Source organism: Pseudorca crassidens, chromosome 9 (assembly GCF_039906515.1).
Source record: "Pseudorca crassidens isolate mPseCra1 chromosome 9, mPseCra1.hap1, whole genome shotgun sequence".
NCBI lineage: Eukaryota > Metazoa > Chordata > Mammalia > Artiodactyla > Delphinidae > Pseudorca > Pseudorca crassidens.
Genome location: NC_090304.1, coordinates 35,261,756 through 35,275,590, shown reverse-complemented (window position 1 = coordinate 35,275,590; position 13,835 = coordinate 35,261,756). Strand labels below are relative to the sequence as shown.

Sequence of the window (13,835 nt, the reverse complement as noted above, 5' to 3'; positions counted from 1 at the left end):
GAGAAGAACAAAGCTGGAGGACTGACAGTGTTTGACTTCAAGGCTTACTGTGCAGCTACACTAATCAAGACACTGTGGTGTTGGCAAAAGAACAGATGAATAAACCAATGGAAGATAATAGCCCAGAAACAGACCCATGTAAATAGTTAATTGATCTTTGGCAAAGGAGCAAATGCAGCACAATGGAATAAAGAGAGTCTTTTCAACAAATGGTGTTGGAAAAACTGGACATCAACATATACAAAAAATTAATCTAGGCACAGGCCTCAAACACTTCACCAAGATTAACTTAAAATGGACCATAGACTTCTATGTACGATGAAACACTACAAAACTTCTAGGAGAAAATCTGTTATAGATGACCTTGGGTATGGTGATGACTTTTTAGATACAAGACCAAAGACTGGATCGATGAAAGAAATAATAAACTAGACTTCACTAAAATTCAAATCTTCTGCTCTGCAAAAAGACTTTGTCAAGAGAATGAGAAGACAAGCCACAGATTGGGAGAAATTGTTTTTAAAAGGCACATCTGATAAAGAACTGTTATCTAAAGTACAAAGAACACTTAAAACTCAACAGTAAGAAAACAAATAACTTGATTTTAAAAATTGGCAAAAACCTTAACAGATATCTGATCAAAGAAGATATACAGATGGCAAATAAGCATATGAAAAGATATTACACCTCATATGTCATCAGGGAAATGAAAATTAAAACAACGAGATACCACTACAAACCTATTAGAATGGCCAAAATCTGGAACACTGACAGCACCGATGCTGGCAAGGATATGGAACAGCAGGAACTCTCATTCATTGCTGGTGGGAATGCAAAATGGTACAGCCACTTTGGAAGACAGTTTAGCAGTTTCTGACAAAACTGAGCATACTTTTACCATACGATTCAGCAACTCTGCTCCTTGCTATTCACCCTCATGAGCTGAAAACATATGTCCACACAAAATTTACACATGGATGTTTATAGTAGCTTTGTTCATCATTCACAAAACTTGGGAACAACCAACGTGCTTCAGTAGGTGAATAGATAAACTGCGGTACATCGAGACAATGGAATTTTATTCAGTGCAAAAAAGAAATGCATTATAGAGCCATGAAAAAACATGGAGGAAATTCTAATGCATATTACTAAGTCAAAGAAGCCAATCTGAAAAGGCTACAGAGTGTATGATTCCAATTATACAACATTCTGGGAAATGCACAACTCTGGAGACTCTAAGGAGATAGGTGGTTACCAGTGGTTGCAGAGAGGGAGGCATGAAGAGACAAAGCAGAGAGGATTTTTAGGGCTATGAAACTACTCTATATGAATCTACTAGATGATATATGTCATACATTTCTCTAAACTCAGAATTTGCAACATGAAGAGTGAACCCTAATTTAAACAATGGATTTTAGGTGATAATGAGGTGTCACTGTAGTGTCATCAGTTGTAACAAATGTACCACTCTGTGTAGGATCTTGATAGCTGGGGAGACTGTGCCTTTGTAGAGGCAAGGAAATCTTTTTTGGGGGCATTACTTTCAAGTTTAATTATTAAATGACTGAGAAAAATTGGTAGAAGTTGATGGACTATAAAACAAATGTAATAAAGATAAATAATGTCAATAGAAAGTTTTCTGTAATCAAGAACTAAATTGTTACCAAAACAAATTTCAGATCCCATCAATAGCTTTAATTAATTAAAACACCTGTAATTGAAGTTATAAATAGGCCCTTGGATTGTTTCCTAATATAATTAATGGAGAATAATAAATTGTTTGAACTTATTAGAAAAAGATTTAAATTTCTGACAGACCTGACATGAGTGCTAATCCCAGTGAAGGAAACATATTACTTGGGAGAAGGTATTAACAATGGTGTGCTGGTACTTGCTTAGCAGCTAGCTTTCTAGCTAGGAAATAAATAGGGAAAATAAATAGGGAAAATAAATAGGAAATAAATAGGGAAAAAAATAAACAGAAGGGCTGATTTGTAGTTTTGAGGCAAGGAAATCTTTGTATGGGAAATCTCTATACCTGCCATTCAATTTTTCTGTGAACCTAAAAGTTATAAAATATGAAGTCTATTTTTAAGTATGTCATATGGGTACATTGAATGTGCTTAATGAATTGTCCAATTCCAAAGTGTATTTTCTACTCTATAACACATCTCCTTGTGACTAGTACTCTGTCTCTCACTGCAGTAGAATGTCTGTCCAAGATAGAGTACAAGGAAGGAGAGACAACTGTGACCGAGGCAAGAATTTTGGATCTAGAATTCCACCAAAAGAAGCCAGTTCAAGCCAAGAGGAAAAGCACGTATTTTTACATAAATTAAATCTCTACTTATGGATCATGGCACTGAAGATGCTGACAGCTGCCAGGTGCTCTTGAAGGCCATGTTCCCACCAACTATTCTAGGCCACTCTTGGGAGATTTTCCTTGGCCATGAGACCTCACTGAGGAGCTTCTCTTTTAAACACAACATTCCTCCAGCAGCTAAGTCTGGTGGGTGGCACACTGTGACTGTGATTCCTGGGGATGGCATTGGACCTGAACTTATGCTGTGCAACAAGAATGTGTTCAGACATGTGTGTGTGCCCGTGGACTTTGAGGAAGTGCAGATTACCTCCACTTCTAGTGAAGAGGAAGAAGTTCACAGTGCCATCATGGCAGTCCATCAAAACCACGTGGCCTTGAAGGGCAACTTTGAAACTGACTACAACCTACCACCATCTCACAAATCACAAAACAGTGTGTTTCGCAGTACTCTAGATCTCTATGTCAGCGTCATTCGTTTTAAGAGCCTACTAGGTGTGGAAACTAGGCACAAGACATCAGAGGGTGAATACAGCAACCTGGAGCATGAGAGTGTGAAAGGAGTGATAGAGGGCCTTAAAGATCATTCCTAAGGCCAAGCTTTTGCATGTTGCTGAATATGATTTCCAGCTGGCCCAGCAGATGGGGTGCGAAAAAGTGACGGCTGTGCACAAGGCCAACATCATGAAACTGGGAGATGGTCTCTTCCTCCAGTGCTGTAGGGAGGTGGCATCCTGCTATCCTCAGCTCATTTTTGAGGGCATGATTGTGGATAACACCACCATGCAGCTGGTATCCTGGCCCCAGCAGTCTGATGTCATGGTGATGCCCAGTCTTTATGGCAACATGGTTAATAACGTCTGCACAGAGTTGGTTGGGGGAGCAGGCCTTGTGCCTAGTGCCAACTATGGCCACATATATGCGGTGTTTGAAATGGCCTCAAGGCAATCAGGCAAGACTATAACCAATAAAAATGTGGCCAACCCTACTGCCATGCTGCTGGCAAGTTGTATCATTCTGGATTACCTCAAGTTCCATTCCTCTGCCACCTCCATTCGTATTGCAGTCTTGGCATCCATGGAGAACAAAGACATCCAAACTCCAGACATTGGAGGCCAGGATACCACATCGGATGTCATTCAGAATATCATAGATGACATCAGTGTTGCCAATTAAACAGTCAGTGCCTTAGAGGCTGAGCTAGCCTTCAAATTCCTTCCTGTCCCACACTTTACGTTGCTCTACCCAGTCAGAAAGCCCAGCCGGCTTGGCTAATGTGGACTCTAGAATAAACTAGCTCCTGTTCCAACTCAGAAGAGGTAGGGGGAGGGAATCAAGTCTGATTTTTTTTCTATTAAATTTGAATGCCATAAATACCATAAACATTGTTGGTTTAAATTAGCCATACCTATTTTGTCGTCTGTGTATTGAGGAATTCTTCTCTATTTTAATGCACAATTCACACTTTTCTATGAGATGATGCAGTGAATTAATAATCAAAGTTGTTCGTAGAGTCCTGGGCCTTTTCCAGAACCTGGCACACTGATTTTCTCTTATCTGGGTCATTAAAATTGTGCAAACCAACCTGCAAAGGAGGCTGGCTTCTCTCTGGAGGTTGTTAATGAGTTAATTGGTGCAATAAAATTTGCCTACAAAATATACATTGTCATTTTAATAATAAATAAGGTACCATAAAGCTGAGCTAGTTCAGAATGCTTCCACTCCCTCCTAGATATCCTGTCTTTTCCCCTGGTCTTGTTTATGTGAGGAAGGAATTTTTGCCAGTGTAATTTTTCACACATGGGCATCTCTGAGTACCGCAGCACTCCTGCAAAGGGGGTTCTTGAATTCCTTCCTTGAGCCTCTAAGCTCAAGAGTCTAGACATTATATACCCAGTTAACAGGCACTGGGCCCATGACTCTGCTATAGAAATAGAAGCATGGACTGTAAACTCCATGCTCACTGCTTTACAATCTTCCATGGTTTACTTTCTTTTAATCTCTCTTTCAAAGAGAGAGTGTGCATAAGAATATGAAAAACACTGTGCTCGTTTGAATGTTTACTGTCATTTTATTATAATATATTTTATTTACAGTAATTCTAAGGTCATAGGTGGGAGAAACACAAACAAAAATGATAATTTTATTAGTGCTGGGAAATATTTATTACTCAAGTAGGAAATAAAAGCAATGACTATAAAAATTTACAGTAGTTTTATCGGCAGGAACAGCTTGCAGATAGAAGGGAGATTGAAAAAAATAGTAAATCCTTAATAATATTTTGGAAACCTCTGTGTCTCAGCTATAACCCTTGGATCCTACCATGGTTCTTGGGCCATAAGTTAAAGACATTGGACTGAGACCTGAAAAAGTCCTTATGGTTTCCAAAAGACTCTGTCTTATATTGCCTTAATCTCACCTATCCTCATTATGTATAATGTCAGGGCTCAGGGTTTGGAAAACCAAATGCTAGTTTGAGGGGATTTAATTTGAGGAGGAAATGACTACCTTCAACCCTATCTAGAGGTCTTTCTTGAAGAACAAGGCAAGCAGGGAGAAGTCAATTATAAAATAATGATGGTATTATTCCTTTTATTGGACACTAAACATGTCATTGGCCATGGCTGCCACTGACCTGTATGGTCCTTTCCTCTGGGCAGATATAGACCTGGAACCAGAGGCATGGTTTGATGAGTGGAGAAGGGATGGATTTTTGGCTTGAAGTCCCCCTACCTCCAATGCTACATGAACCCGTATTACCTTAACCCACTCTCCCCACTCTGTACCCCTTTCTCTCATGGCTAGGGAAGTTTACTCACCGCACAGCCAGCCCAACTGCAGACAGTAGCCCAACTATTGGCTTTTATCTGCCAATGGGAATTTCTGCTGATAGGTACATTTGAGCTGAAGTTTCCCCTCTTCGTTAAAGATGACTGTTTCCAAAATCTTCCCATAGTTTTTGGGCCAGACTGCTGTGATGGCACCTAATACACCACAGTGGAATTTTCCATTTATCAGTATTTGATATTCCCACTTAGCTATGAACATCTGTAGGGCAAATACCGTGTGTTCTTTTTCCTTGTCTTCTGTATCCCCTAACATAATGACTGGTACATACAAAATAAGTAATATGTTTATTGAATCAACCAAAAAATGAATGATATGGGTGACACTGCCTAACTTTTCTTATATGTAACATGAGATAATAACTGTATCTACCTCACAGCATTGTTGGGAAAATAGAGCAAGAAAATACACGTAAAGCTGGTAGCACTGTGCCTGTCCAATGGTTAGTGCTTGGTGTAGTTTATAAATTTTTATTTTCATTAGTATCCATTATATACCATTCTAAAAGCTAGTTCTGAGGAGAAACTGGGAAATGCTATTAATTCATTACTGTCTTTGGAATTTACTGGATAAGTTACTTTACCTATTATTCTATTATGGGTTTGTAACTGACTTTCAACTAGGGTAGCAAACCATATCTGCTTATTCATCAAGTCCCCTTATCTCTCTCCTTTTTATTTCTTGAATCCAGCCATCTCTCTTCTTTCTCACTTACCCCTCCTTTCTCATTAGGCTTTCTCATCTTTGGTGACTTCCCAATCTCTGTTCCTTCTCTACCTTGTGTCCTGCCTATAGTTTAGCCCACTTAAATCTATTTCTACAGCGCACTCAGCCTGAACTTTCTAAAAGGGAAATAGGATCATGTCACTTCCTTACCTAACACTTCTCATTGAACAGCTTTCCTTTGGCCTTGAAAGAAAGTCAACTGAGCACAGCATGAAAGACCTTCCATATTCTGATCTCTGCTTCCTTCTCCAGGTTCACCATTTCTACCCCCTCTCCCCATCCCAATAACAACACAAAGTGGCACAAGAGAGTGCAAGCAGAGCTCATTGTCAAAGAGCCATGTATTCTTTCTAGTTCAGGCCTTTGTATGTGGTCTTGCTTCTTCTCCCCTTCAGGAGATGATCTCCTTGTCATCTAGAGGACTAGATGTAATTGTCACCACCTTTGGGAAGCCTTCCTTGACTAGCTCTTTCCATTCCCTGCTGAGATTGAAGGGAGGAACTCCCAGTTCCCCCAGAGTCCTCTGTGTATCCTATTTCGTGTTTTTCTCTCCGGTTGTCATTACATGCTTTCCTTCCCATCAACCTTACTATACAATGTGTTCCTTGGCAACAGGGGCAATTGAGTCATGGATCACTATAGCATCAGCACCTAGGACAGGGACAAGCTCTTTAGCGTATGCTCATTCTAAATATTAATGGAAGGAAGATAGGAAGGAAGGTCAAAGGAAGGAAGAGAAGAATGGACTGAATTCCCAGGTAGGAGTGGAGGATTGGAAGAACTAATCTATTGCAAAATTCTCCTGTTTGGCTCCAGTGTATGAACCTTTACAAGATTGCTTCTCTCTAGAGAGCACTAAAGCCCTCAAGGCCATAAAACGGGTAGTTGGCAGGCTGCCTCTGTTTCTTGAGAAGATTTCTGTATTATTGTTACATAATTTTTATCTTAGGTTTGTCAGTTTATTCTGCTTTGTTTAAAGCTAAATTCTGCTATCAATAAATATCAATACAAAGTTGGACAGCTAAACGGTATCACTCTGTAAATATCTTTCCTCACCACCATCTTCATAGATTTGGTTTTCTAGAAGGATGTTTTAACATTCTTACTTCAGCTTTCTGGTATTCAAAATCTTGTTAGGGGACATCTATGAATTTTGGGGAAAACAGTGAATCTGTTTAAAAGTTCAACTGGGAAGATTCCTCTAAGAACCAGGAAAACCTGTGTTTCTCACCATGAATTTGTGCCCTTCTTGTACTAGATAATGTGAGGTATTTAATCAATTGAAAGTTTCCCTCATTGCCTTGCCTACTAGCAGGCACAGGAAAAAGCCTTCAGCAATTTTTTCTTCTCTGAAATTTTCTCTTGTCATTCTATTACTTGATTTTAATGTATTTTGCTCTATTAATTTCATTTTCTTATATTTTGTTTTACTGTAAGCCACTTAAATCACAATTAAGGAACACAAAAGGAGAACTGGGTTCTTCACCTTTTCCTTCTTTTCCTTCATTCTAGTTCATTTTCAACATTGGCATCAGACGGATCTCCTTAAAGCAGTGTTTAGATTGCCATTACTCTGTTCCCTCAATTTGTAATGTATTCAAAACCCTCCATAATTTTAGCTCACACTGTCTTTCCACTCTTAGAGGTTCCAATTTTCCTAGATGATGTTCCAGGAAATAAAGATACCTTCATTTACCTAAGTACAACCTTATCTTTTCCTTCTATTGTAATGTAATTCCTCTCATTAAGGAATTTCCCAGTTGAGTCTCTCTGCCTGTTACAAGTCTACCCATTATTCAAGGTTCCAAAAGTACTTCCTTTACTAGAAGGTTTCTGATTACCCCCATCCAGATATACTCCCCTTATCCTCTCTGAATACACAAAACCCTTTTATTGGACTTTTGAACTCGTTCATTTCACATTTTGTCTTGTATTAATGTTTTATCTACTTGACTTGAGCCTTAATATATTATATGCTCCTTGAGGATAGGGATATTTTAGCCCATGTTCTGGATCTTGTATTACTCAATATAGTGCATTGTATGTAGTAGGTACTAATTAAATACATACCAAATTGGATTGAAGATAATGATGATTTTAGCTAATAAATTTTTTGTTTCTTATGTGCCATACATAATTCTTCATGCTTTGCATGAAGAATTTTATTTAATTCTCATATTAGATGAGAATTTTATTTAATTCTCAGATGATTATTATTGTATTCCAAATTTTGTAGATGAGAAAACTGAGGCATGTAGAGGTTAAAAAATTGGTCTAAGGTCACACAATTAACAGGCGGTGAAGCCTGAGTTCCAGTTCTGGCACTGTGGCTCTGGAACCCAGGTGTTTAAATGGTCATGAGGGTTTGTACATGGTGAGTTTCTCATACTCTTATATGAAAGTGGATTAGGTTTCACCAATAGATCTCTGTTCATTATACCACAGCTATCTCCTAATATAATCTATAGGAAAAGTTATTGCTAACGTTTTTTGAACCCTTACTATTGTGTTAGGTACTGTCCTAGATGGTTTACATATATTAACTCATTTAATCTTCATATGAGCCAATTATATTGACAAAGAAACCGAAGCACAGAAAAGGTAACTGACTTGCTCAAGGTCAATCAGATTGTAAATAGTGGAGCCAGGATTAAAATCAAGCCAGTGGCACCAGTGTCTAACCACTATTACTAAACTGCTTCCCCACATTTTAGGTGGTCTAGATAGCCCAGGATGAGAAAGGCAGAATATCTAATCAGGAGAATAGCGCCGGAATCAAGCATCACATGTTGAACATGGTAAATCAAATAGTCGAACTGCTTCTTTGTAGTAATGGCAGATAAAAAAAGACAAAACATGGAAAAGAAATGATGTGCTGTTGAAACAAGAGAATAGAATAATGATAGGAAGTGGAAAAGCAATGCTGAATTTTGCAAAGAGGAGAATTTTGAATAAATTTATCCAGTTCTGGCTCATTACAGAGGTTGCAAGAAACTGACAGTATTACTGGGGGCTCAGCTGGGAATATGTAAAATGTCTGCGGGAAGCTGTTACAGAGCTAGAAATTTTTTGAAGGGAGACACTTGGTTCTTGGAGTTTGTCTGACAACTTGCATAACCTTGGGACTCAATGCGGTAAAGTCTTCTTCACATTGAAATGAATTTGCTGACATGGGAAGCTACATATATTGCATTTGTGATTGCTCTAAGAAATGCAAGGAAAAGAGAAGAGAGACACATTGAAAATGGAAAACAAAAATCACTCAACTTCACAAAGCAATTTAAAAATTGGAATATCTTGTTACCAATTTTGCAAATGCTTAAAAACCAACACAGCCTGAGTAAAAACAGTGTCTACTGAGAAAGACACTAGTCTGGGCTTTCATCTGCTTAAGCATCTGGTTTGCTAGAGCTAATGCCAAATTTAGTTCATGCCAAATAGATGTAAATGAATGGTTGTTGCCACAAGGGAGAAAGAAAATATTGTGTATGTTCAAATACAAGTTATTTCCCCCTTTTTTATCCCTCAGAAAAAAAGAATTCCCTTAAATTCAAATCCTTATAATGTTCTTATATTAACAGGTGTTCTGTCAGTTCTTTGATTTTGAGTGGCAGAGTATTTGGAGTAGGGAAACACAGGACATTAGCTATGCCAGTTTGGGGCTTTTATAGAAATTATCTGTAGAATAAATTTTTAAAGGAGGCAAAAAAAAAAATCCCTCAACAAAAAATGAGTCATTATTCCTGGGAGCATATTGTCATAATTGCAAGTATTGAGTGTCATTATATATGTGCCTTTTAAAAATCACTTAATGGCAAATTTCAGGTTTTGGTCACACTGGAGATCACATATATTTACCTACTAGACAAATGGGGAAATGAATCCTAATATTATACAATTGGATTCTTGTGGCTTTGCTTGAGATTTCCAATGAAAGCATCAAATACAGATTCAAAAAGTGCTTTATCTCAAACTACTTAGACAGATGGGATGATGATAGGTTTGGAAAACTTTAGAGAATTTGAAAAATGACTCTGGGTTGGGGAAGACCTTGAGGTCAAGATTCATGGGAAGAGATTAAATGAAATTATTTCAGTGTCGTGGTAAAGGACAAAGTAATAATTCTAAATTAATCTATTATTTAATATCACCTATTAAATAATGCATTCAAAACAACTATGTGTAATAACTGAATCCACAAATCAAATCGTATGCATAGATAGTTATCTCATTAATATGTCCCTCAGAGTTATTCACCTTTGCCCAGAATATTTTTTCTTCCTGTTTTCTTTTTTAGATCTTATCACTGATAAAAAAAGGAATCATTTTCCTTATATTTGGAGTTGCTTCCTATTTAGGCATTTACATTATCTCCTAAATGGAACATGGGAAATGAGAAAAATGAAAGAAAATAGATTTTGAAGTTATTGTGCAGAAATCTATAATAGCAGAGGAAGAAGTCGAGATTTCTGGAAATATTAGTAGTATTGTGGAAAGAAATGCAAAGGAATTTCAAATGAAATAATATTTAAGGCTGTGGCTGGAGCCATACCTAGGGTACTTCATCTAGGTTTGATTTTTCAGATTGATAAAAGATGTAATTTCTGTGAAAAAGCACGGTGTCACAAATCAACTATATGCCAAATACCAGAAAAAGATGTTGGAGAGCCTGGTTTATAAATAACGTGTTTACTCCACGGTAAGAAAAGTCCCTGGGATTGATCCTTTACAGGGTATTCATGTTGTGATGGAATTAGGTTATTTGGATGCCAATTTTACTCTTGCCAGCAGCAAGGTACTTGTTGCACAGTAACTTCATCCATCTGTTCTTTTAGTTATTCACTTGTTCCTCAGTGTTGTTTGACCTCCACTGAACACTTGCTTTGAGCTGGGTGCTGTGCAAACCACTGAGGGTACAGCTTGCCTATCAATGTCCTTTCTCTCCAGGAGTCCTCGGGGCTGAGGGAATCAACAGTCATCCAGGAATTACAGTCATACCTTGTTTTTTTGTTCTTCACTTTATTGTGTTTTTGACAACATCAAGCAAGTCTGTTGACACCATTTTTCCAACAGCATTTGTTCACTTCGTGTCTCTGTATCATTTTGGTAAAATTCTTGCAATATTTCAAACGTTTTTATTAGTATATTTGTTATGGTGATCTGTGATCAGTGATCTTTGATGTTATGATTGCAAAAAGATTACAACTTGCTGACGGATCAGATGGTGGTCAGCATTTTTTAGCAATAAATTTTGCTTCATCAAGGTATGTACCTTGTGTTTTTAGACATAATGCTATGGTATACTTCATAAACTACAGTATGGTGTAAACATAAATTTTATGTGCACTGAGAAACCAAAACATTTGTGTGACTCGCTTTATTGCAATTTTTGCTTTATTGTGGGGGTCTGGAACCGAACCTGCAGTATCCCTGAGGTACGAAAGGGAGTGTGATAAGTATTGTAATAGAGGTATAAGCAAGGCGCCATGAGAGCACAGAGGAGGAGAAATCAGAAATCTTCCCAGAGTAAGTTGTGCCTCTATGGGGGAGAGAGGGAGAGAGAGAGAGAGAAAGAAAAAGAAAGGAGAAGTAGGAGACAGAAGGGGAGGACCCTGACTGGGAGAGCTCTTAATACCATCACAAGCCACTTATCTGCCCATTACCTGATACAGCTTTTACTCTTAACTCCCATCCTTTCTTATTTTGCATGTAATTACTGTTGAACTCATTTTACCTACAAAACCTTGCCCTAAAGATGTTTACCTAAAAGGTAAGATTTTCAAGGTTAAAGGGGAGCATCCGATTTTTCTGTGAAGTGATTTTTTTGGAATGAACTCTTTACATTGATTAGTGAACCTGATTAGACGCCTCATCGTAGTTGACTCTAATTCTTGTGATTAGGAAGATTTATTATTTTTCTTAAGCTCCTTCAAAGCCCAATGCTGCTCTTCAAAGCCTTTCTGGTTTTTTTCATGTTTTTCTATCAGTATCTCTGTGAGCACGGTTCATCATTTTGTTCTTTCCAGCACCCTTCTTGTTTCCTTCATCTCTCTCAAATGCCTCCTTGATAGTGAACTAGATCTCTAGAAACATGTCATCTTTTCTTCCTTGGTGATCAGCTCCAGAGTGAACTCCCTGCTCCGATACCATTTTGACTTCTCACTCCTTCTGCAAATGGCCTTGCATTTCGTTTGACATTGTATCTGTTGCCCTCCTCAGTCACCTTTCATTCTAATGGCAGTGGCATCATCTACTCCCCTGTTGGCCCTGAGAAGCTGCCCATAGGCTAGGCTCTGCCTGGGGTCTGTCGTAGTTGCACATCCCTCTTCTCTGTCATGGTAGCAAAAGGCATACCCATGGCTCGAACATTCACCACACTCCTCTGGTTCAGGTAAATAAACAAACCACCACAACAGCATTTCCAGTGAGAATAACCTTATCACTCTTCCACCTGATATTTTCATCTTCTTTTTCCAAGAAGCCACCTTTCTACAAAAAAGATTGTCAAACTCTTGATCTTCTCCAGTGAGCCTATTTCATGTCTGTTTAGAGCACTCCAGAAATGGGCAGCTGAGGGTATTAGCATGACTTGACCATGGTTATTGTTTTCCTCCAGACTGACAGATGCTTTTTGTAGAATCCAGCTGAATTTCATTGGAAAAGAGCTTAAAATGCACAGGAGGAGGAAAGTACTTCTCTCAGGATCCCTGCTGAGCTGATAGCAGTCTATGCGAAGTCATCTATTTAAACAGAAATAAACATGCCTTGGGATTCCAGGAGCCTATTCTCAGCTTTATTAAGCTATTTTCGGGTTTATTAAGAAATCTGTGTTTAATTTTTCCAGCATCTTCAGTGTTGTTCATTTAGCTTTTCTCTGTGTGTAGATCAGTTAGAACCCTTGATGAGAACACAGACTTGGAATTCTGCCCCTCATGGAAACACAATGCGTTCAGAGAAGAATAAAGAACCTGGGAGACTTCTGAGGGCCTAGGCAGAAACTTGTACTTAACTGGCTTTTCGTGGGGAAAAGTATTCCTGGTCAGATGTTGCCTGTGCCTGGGTCCTGGAAGATTTCACCGTTGGGTATTTTTTTCCTTCTAAAAGGTCCCTCGGATTTATACAGCTTGGTCACCTGTAATAAGTCATACACTGCTCTAGGCCAGGGTCAGCTCTGTGTGTGTGTGGGGGGGGATAGTAAATATTGTAGTTTTTGTGGGCCACGTGGTCTCTGTTACAAGCATTCAATGCTGTCATTTTAAAGCAACGGGAGCCACAGACAATAAATGTGACTGGGTTCTAATAAGACTTTACTTATGGGCACTGCAATTTAAACTTCACATAATTTCCATGTCATGTAATATGACCCTGATATCATAGGACTTTCATTTGCCAGAAGGGGAATTAGGCAGTGAGCCTGAAAACACAAATAATGAAAATTATGTCAAGTTCTAAGGGAGGAAGAAAGAAAACAAAACAAAACAAACCAAGGGTACTGTAACTGACAGCAACTGGTGGTTGAAGGACTGAGGATGTGGGTTGCTTGAGCTAATCAGGGAAGGCTTTTCTGAGGTGGCATCTGAGCTTATCTCTGAATGATGCCTGAGAGACGTGAACATCTCGTGCAAGTAGCAGGAACAGGGAAGGGAAAGCACTGAGTCAGGCAGAGCTCCGGGCATTTGAAGAAGCAAGACGACTGGTTTCGCTGGAGAGGACATTGTCTGGCCCTCCTCTTTCCCTTCTGCAATGAGAGAGGGATGTGGTGATGGTCAGCTAGGATTCTGGCTCAGATGAAGGGCTTTGGGATTCATTCAGGTACCAGTGCCAGACCATAGGTAGGTTTAAAGTTGGAGAGTGATGGGAAGTGGTTTAAGAATTTGGACAGGTCACTTTGGCTGCTGGGTGGCTGAGAGATTGAGGTGGGGGAATGAGAGTGGAGGCCAGG

The 13,835-nt window shown here is 38.8% G+C and overlaps 1 protein-coding gene and 1 pseudogene across 2 annotated transcripts in view; both read left to right on the top strand.

The window, feature by feature from the left end:
- Positions 1 to 13,835, top strand: part of NELL1 (neural EGFL like 1) — an 865,825-nt gene that overhangs the window by 581,349 nt on the left and 270,641 nt on the right. The window lies entirely within an intron of this gene.
- LOC137230458 (isocitrate dehydrogenase [NAD] subunit gamma, mitochondrial-like) lies at positions 2,357 to 3,496 on the top strand (annotated as a pseudogene).